The following is an 8,085-nucleotide window of genomic DNA, read 5'->3' on the forward strand; positions in this document are numbered from 1 at the left end:
AATTCCCGACAATTGCGGGTAACTAGCGGCTGAATTGAATAGCGTCGGGAGCTAATTCCCGGCGCTATTCATAAGTTGCCGAATTGAATTGACCCCCATGTGTTCAGCGACATTAATCATTTAAGTTAACTAACAGCAGCCAGTTTCTCTCTTCTGTAGCCGACTTCCCCACTAGTCACTGCACCTTACAAATCACACCCTCTTTATTATAGATAGACTGGAAGCAGACACTTTACTGATGAAGCTATTTGCTCCTATAAAGGAAGCATGATAATTCTAACTATATGAAGTTATTTCTCTGACAATTACAAGTAACTTCATATAAGTAGAATTGTCATACTTCCTATGCAAGAGCAGATATCTACACCAGTAAGGTGCATGCTTCCAGTGTAAAAGGTTGTCGGTTCTAATCCTGGATATGACACTTGCAAATTAATTGTCAGAGAAATAATCAGCATTGTGAGTGACTGAGCAGATCTATGTAGTGTGTGGCTGGACCCCTACATAGATCTGCCCAGTTGCAACGGTTTTGTAGTAGCTTCATATAGTTAGAATCTGCAGGCTTGCTATGCAGGAGCAAATTTGTGTGTGTCTGTGAATATAATATAATATAATATAATATATATATATATATATATATCCAAAAAGAGTACAGGCACTCACCACTTTTCCTTGAAAATAGAAGAATTTATTGCCACTCACAGGTGTGTCTCACATGGAGACAGTCAGCATAACAGCATATAGTGTCGACGTTTCGGCTCCCATCGAGCCTTCTTCAAGACAGACAGAAAAACAACAGGTGTATACCCAGCAGCCCATACCACACACTGCACCCAGGATTGCTTATGTAGCAAAGGACCACACACAGGTCCCGCCCATCAATTAGCCAACAGGAAATGACCATACTAATGAAATACACCTGGCAACCAACCTAATGAACTGGATAACAGACAGCCTTGTTACTCAAATAAATGAGCCTTAATAGAATGTGGTGTAGAGGAGGAAAACTACAACATCCTAATGCAGATAGCGGCTAATCGCGGCAAATTGCCGCGAAACCGGAAGTAGCATGCGTTCCATTGGCCGTGGAACGCACGCCCAGCCGGTACAATACCGGAAGCACTGTGCGCTCCACCGCCGTGGAGCGCAACCACGTGACCGGAACTTCGGGAAGGCGCAGTACGGCTGTTAGCCGTCGCTCAGATACCAAACTAAAACACAGAAAGTTGTCATGAGGGCTGCTTATAATCAAAGCCCTGCGCGAATGCAGTAACTTAGAGCTAACATATAATGGAATAAACTCACATGGTAATCCCCGGAACATAGTATACAAATAATAAATGTTAACAAAAAATAAAAAGATGAATATAGATCTCAGATCTGATTTTAGTTGTAAAAATGACTGAAAAAGCACATAATGAAAGATAGACAGCAAATGGTTTATAAAGGCTGTAGGGCCACCGGACACTAACCGGATAGCCCAACCACCATCCCCTGAATAAACACGCCCAACAGGGCAACAACAGGGGAATTTTTACTTGACCTCGCTGGGCTAGTATTAAAAAAGAACCATTTTTCTTATGGTAATGACTTCTACATACAATGCAGTGGTACTGCGATGGGGTCGAATTTGGCCCCATCGTACGCTAATCTGTACATGCACAAATATGAGTCCAATAATATTATACCTATGTTTGGGTCCAAGTGTCTATTTTTTGTCCGCTACATCGACGATGTGTTCATTATTTGGCTAGGGACCGACAATGAGTTTCAAGAGATGGTTGACCACCTCCACAGCCTCGATAGCCCTATCCGCTTCACCTATCACATCAACCGTGACAAGGTTGATTTCTTGGATGTGACTTTGTTTCGTCACAAAGGAAGATTAGCCTCGACCCTTTTTAGAAAAGAGACCGACAGAAATACACTTCTCCATGCCTCCAGTCACCACCCGGTCCACCTCAAGGAGAGTCTACCGATCTCGCAGTTTATGCGGGTGTTACGCAATAACACCCTACCAACAGACACCGAGCAGCAGATCAGTGCGATGGCAGAGAGATTCTATGAACGTGGCTACACCAAAAAAACAGTCGCAAGATGTCTCAAGAAAGCGAAGTACAGGCACTCCCACCCCAACGACCAAGGTGCCAAGGGTCCTATTAAGAGAATGATATTTGCATCCACTTATGATGTCGCTTCATCACAATCTGAGAAAGTGCTGCGGAAACATTGGCCAATTGTGGCCTCAGACCCAGTATTTAAGGGGTCTAATCTACAGCCACCACTGTGTGCATACAGACGAGGTAAAAATCTCAGACAACTGTTAATGCGTCCTACTTTACAGCCACTGGCAACCAATAAGACCTGGCTACCTGACAGCAAGAAAGGCTGTTATCGGTGCCCCAATTGCACCACTTGCCGATCAATGATGTCTGGTGCAAGTTTTGCACATCCGCATAGTGGTCGACAGATTATGATCCGTCAGCGGTTACATTGCACTATGGACCATGTAATTTATATCATTGTGTGTCCTTGCGGGTATTACTACGTTGGGATGACGACAAGGAACTTCCGTGATCGGATGGCCAACCATCGCACATCAATTCGAGCTGCATTGATCTCCAAGATGTCTGATAAACCGGTAGCACAACACTTCGTATCCAGAGGACATTCGATATCCAGTTTGAAGTGTATGTTGATCGATCATGTACCGAGACCTCCCCGTGGGGGCGACTGGGAAAGGCAACTACGTCAACGAGAAGCCAAATGGATCTATGAATTGGACACTCTAGCCCCCCGGGGGCTAAATGAGGCTAATCCATTCAACATTTTTCTTGGATAGGGCTATCGCTGAATTACTAAATAATTTTTTAAAACACACAGCGAACTCTTTCCGAGTTCACTGTGGTTTATTATGTGATGTTATGTATGTCTGTTTTTTTGTTTTATTTGTTTATGTGTTGGTTAGCACCCTGGATTGCCATTTGTGACATGGGTCACACTGCAGGTCCCAATATGAGCCACTTTGTGTCCTAGGATACATGTATACAATTATCATTGTTCCCCTTCCCCTGTTGTTGCCCTGTTGGGCGTGTTTATTCAGGGGATGGTGGTTGGGCCATCCGGTTAGTGTCCGGTGGCCCTACAGCCTTTATAAACCATTTGCTGTCTATCTTTCATTATGTGCTTTTTCAGTCATTTTTACAACTAAAATCAGATCTGAGATCTATATTCATCTTTTTATTTTTTGTTAACATTTATTATTTGTATACTATGTTCCGGGGATTACCATGTGAGTTTATTCCATTATATGTTAGCTCTAAGTTACTGCATTCGCGCAGGGCTTTGATTATAAGCAGCCCTCATGACAACTTTCTGTGTTTTAGTTTGGTATCTGAGCGACGGCTAACAGCCGTACTGCGCCTTCCCGAAGTTCCGGTCACGTGGTTGCGCTCCACGGCGGTGGAGCGCACAGTGCTTCCGGTATTGTACCGGCTGGGCGTGCGTTCCACGGCCAATGGAACGCATGCTACTTCCGGTTTCGCAGCAATTTGCCGCGATTAGCCGCTATCTGCATTAGGATGTTGTAGTTTTCCTCCTCTACACCACATTCTATTATGGCTCATTTATTTGAGTAACAAGGCTGTCTGTTATCCAGTTCATTAGGTTGGTTGCCAGGTGTATTTCATTAGTATGGTCATTTCCTGTTGGCTAATTGATGGGCGGGACCTGTGTGTGGTCCTTTGCTACATAAGCAATCCTGGGTGCAGTGTGTGGTATGGGCTGCTGGGTATACACCTGTTGTTTTTCTGTCTGTCTTGAAGAAGGCTCGATGGGAGCCGAAACGTCGACACTATATGCTGTTATGCTGACTGTCTCCATGTGAGACACACCTGTGAGTGGCAATAAATTCTTCTATTTTCAAGGAAAAGTGGTGAGTGCCTGTACTCTTTTTGGATATATTTTGGACTTCTCTGGAGCCCCTTATGGAGCACCGCCTATGTTGTGGACTGTAGCAGTGAGTGTGGACTTATCTGGATATATATATATATATATATATATATATATATATATATATATATATATAGCACCAATATTTTCCTTGCCTCCTGCAACTGGGACAAACTTACGCCACTGGTGCCATAATAATAATAATATTTTCAGTCATGTTGGTAAATGTCTTCAGAAGATGCAGAAGCAGATCATAAATTACGCAACCCAGGCTCCTGCCCATGGCCTGGAATATACTGAATGTGGTTTTTACTTACAAATGAAGGGGGCATAGAAGTTGAAACAAGTCTTTTTCAGGCAATGGTCCATCCTATCAGCCTGAGCGGACATGTAGGTAACAGTACCCAACACTGACTTGCTGGCACAGTGATTAGAAGTCTCCTTACACGACCAAGCATGAGATACAAGTGCGGCTGGTATTACAGAACTGGTGTTATAATAAAGAGAGCGACCTATGATAAAGCCAACGCAATTTTTTTAATAGAATCTTGCCGACATAAAGCAAAGGAGGCAGTATAAAGGCATTTTCCATCTACGGACAAGTGATTTACTTGTTGGCACGTGGCACAGTGTATCACCAGAGAGGATATAGACACCAGCAGCACCAGCGCCACATTCCATCACCAGAGATGATAATAACACCCATATCACAGAGTGACTGTGGCTGTGCAGGGACAATATATACACCAGCAGCAGCAGTGTCACAGTGTATCACCAGAGAGGATATATACACCAGCAGCAGCAGTATCACAGTGTATCACCAGAGAGGATATATACACCAGCAGCAGCAGTGCCAGTGTATCACCAGAGAGGATATATACACCAGCAGCAGCAGTATCACAGTGTATCACCAGAGAGTATATACACCAGCAGCAGCAGTGTCACAGTGTATCACCAGAGAGTATATACACCAGCAGCAGCAGTGCCAGAGTGTATCACCAGAGAGGATATATACACCAGCAGCAGCAGTGCCAGAGTGTATCACCAGAGAGGATATATACACCAGCAGCAGCAGTATCACAGTGTATCACCATAGAGGATATATACACCAGCAGCAGCAGTGTCACAGTGTATCACCAGAGAGGATATATACACCAGCAGCAGCAGTGTCACAGTGTATCACCATAGAGGATATATACACCAGCAGCAGCAGTGTCACAGTGTATCACCATAGAGGATATATACACCAGCAGCAGCAGTGTCACAGTGTATCACCAGAGAGGATATATACACCAGCAGCAGCAGTGTCACAGTGTATCACCATAGAGGATATATACACCAGCAGCAGCAGTGTCACAGTGTATCACCAGAGAGGATATATACACCAGCAGCAGCAGTGTCACAGTGTATCACCAGAGAGGATATATACACCAGCAGCAGCAGTGTCACAGTGTATCACCATAGAGGATATATACACCAGCAGCAGCAGTGTCACAGTGTATCACCAGAGAGGATATATACACCAGCAGCAGCAGTGTCACAGTGTATCACCAGAGAGGATATATACACCAGCAGCAGCGCCAGAGTGTATCACCAGAGAGGATATATACACCAGCAGCAGCAGCAGTATCACAGTGTATCACCAGAGAGGATATATACACCAGCAGCAGCAGTGCCAGTGTATCACCAGAGAGGATATATACACCAGCAGCAGTGTCACCAGTGTATCACCAGAGTATATATACACCAGCAGCAGCAGTATCACAGTGTATCACCAGAGAGGATATACACCAGCAGCAGCAGTGTCACAGTGTATCACCAGAGAGTATATACACCAGCAGCAGCAGTGCCAGTGTATCACCAGAGAGGATATATACGCCAGCAGCAGCAGTATCACAGTGTATCACCAGAGAGTATATACACCAGCAGCAGCAGTGTCACAGTGTATCACCAGAGAGTATATACACCAGCAGCAGCAGTGCCAGAGTGTATCACCAGAGAGGATATATACACCAGCAGCAGCAGTGCCAGAGTGTATCACCAGAGAGGATATATACACCAGCAGCAGCAGTGCCAGAGTGTATCACCAGAGAGGATATATACACCAGCAGCAGCAGTATCACAGTGTATCACCATAGAGGATATATACACCAGCAGCAGCAGTGTCACAGTGTATCACCAGAGAGGATATATACACCAGCAGCAGCAGTGTCACAGTGTATCACCAGAGAGGATATATACACCAGCAGCAGTGTCACAGTGTATCACCAGAGAGGATATATACACCAGCAGCAGCAGTGTCACAGTGTATCACCAGAGAGGATATATACACCAGCAGCAGCAGTGTCACAGTGTATCACCAGAGAGGATATATACACCAGCAGCAGCAGTGTCACAGTGTATCACCAGAGAGGATATATACACCAGCAGCAGCAGTGTCACAGTGTATCACCAGAGAGGATATATACACCAGCAGCAGCAGTGCCACAGTTTATCACCAGAGAGGATATATACACCAGCAGCAGCAGTGCCACAGTTTATCACCAGAGAGGATATATACACCAGCAGCAGCAGTATCACAGTGTATCACCAGAGAGGATATATACACCAGCAGCAGCAGTGCCAGTGTATCACCAGAGAGGATATATACACCAGCAGCAGCAGTGTCACAGTGTATCACCAGAGAGGATATATACACCAGCAGCAGCAGTGTCACAGTGTATCACCAGAGAGGATATATACACCAGCAGCAGCAGTGCCAGAGTGTATCACCAGAGAGGATATATACACCAGCAGCAGCAGTGCCAGAGTGTATCACCAGAGAGGATATATACACCAGCAGCAGCAGTATCACAGTGTATCACCAGAGAGGGTATATACACCAGCAGCAGCAGTGTCACAGTGTATCACCAGAGAGGATATATACACCACCAGCAGCATCACAGTGTATCACCAGAGAGGATATATACACCAGCAGCAGCAGTGTCACAGTGTATCACCAGAGAGGATATATACACCAGCAGCAGCAGTGCCACAGTGTATCACCAGAGAGGATATATACACCAGCAGCAGCAGTGCCACAGTATCACCAGAGAGGATATATACAGCAGCAGTGCCAGTGTATCACCAGAGAGGATATATACACCAGCAGCAGCAGTGTCACAGTGTATCACCAGAGAGGATATATACACCAGCAGCAGCAGTGTCACAGTGTATCACCAGAGAGGATATATACAGCAGCAGCAGCAGTGTCACAGTGTATCACCAGAGAGGATATATACAGCAGCAGCAGCAGTGCCAGTGTATCACCAGAGAGGATATATACACCAGCAGCAGCAGTGTCACAGTGTATCACCAGAGAGGATATATACACCAGCAGCAGCAGTGTCACAGTGTATCACCAGAGAGGATATATACACCAGCAGCAGCAGTGTATCAGTGTGCCAGTGTACACCAGCAGCAGCAGTGTCAGTATATCACCAGAGACGATATATACACCAGTAGCAGCAGTGTCACAGTGTATCACCAGAGAGGATATATACACCAGCAGTGTCACAGTGTATCACCAGAGAGGATATATACACCAGCAGCAGCAGTGTCACCAGTGTATCACCAGAGAGTATATACACCAGCAGTGTGTCAGTGTATCACCAGAGAGGATATATACACCAGCAGCAGTGTCACAGTGTATCACCAGAGAGTATATACACCAGCAGTGTCACAGTGTATCACCAGAGAGGATATATATACACCAGCAGCAGCAGTGTCACAGTGTATCACCAGAGAGGATATATACACCAGCAGTGTCACAGTGTATCACCAGAGAGGATATATACACCAGCAGCAGCAGTGTCACAGTGTATCACCAGAGAGGATATATACACCAGCAGCAGCAGTGCCAGTGTATCACCAGAGAGGATATATACACCAGCAGCAGCAGTGTCACAGTGTATCACCAGAGAGGATATATACACCAGCAGCAGCAGTGTCACAGTGTATCACCAGAGAGTATATACACCAGCAGCAGTGTCACAGTGTATCACCAGAGAGGATATATACACCAGCAGCAGCAGCAGTGTCCAGTGTATCACCAGAGAGGATATATACACCAGCAGTGTCACAGTGTATCACCAG

At 45.4% G+C, this 8,085-nt stretch overlaps 1 protein-coding gene across 2 annotated transcripts in view; it reads right to left on the reverse strand.

Moving 5' to 3' along the window:
- Positions 1-8,085, reverse strand: part of DDX10 (DEAD-box helicase 10) — a 518,528-nt gene that overhangs the window by 493,342 nt on the left and 17,101 nt on the right. The window lies entirely within an intron of this gene.

This window comes from Pseudophryne corroboree, chromosome 2 (genome assembly GCF_028390025.1).
Source record: "Pseudophryne corroboree isolate aPseCor3 chromosome 2, aPseCor3.hap2, whole genome shotgun sequence".
NCBI classification, from domain to species: domain Eukaryota; kingdom Metazoa; phylum Chordata; class Amphibia; order Anura; family Myobatrachidae; genus Pseudophryne; species Pseudophryne corroboree.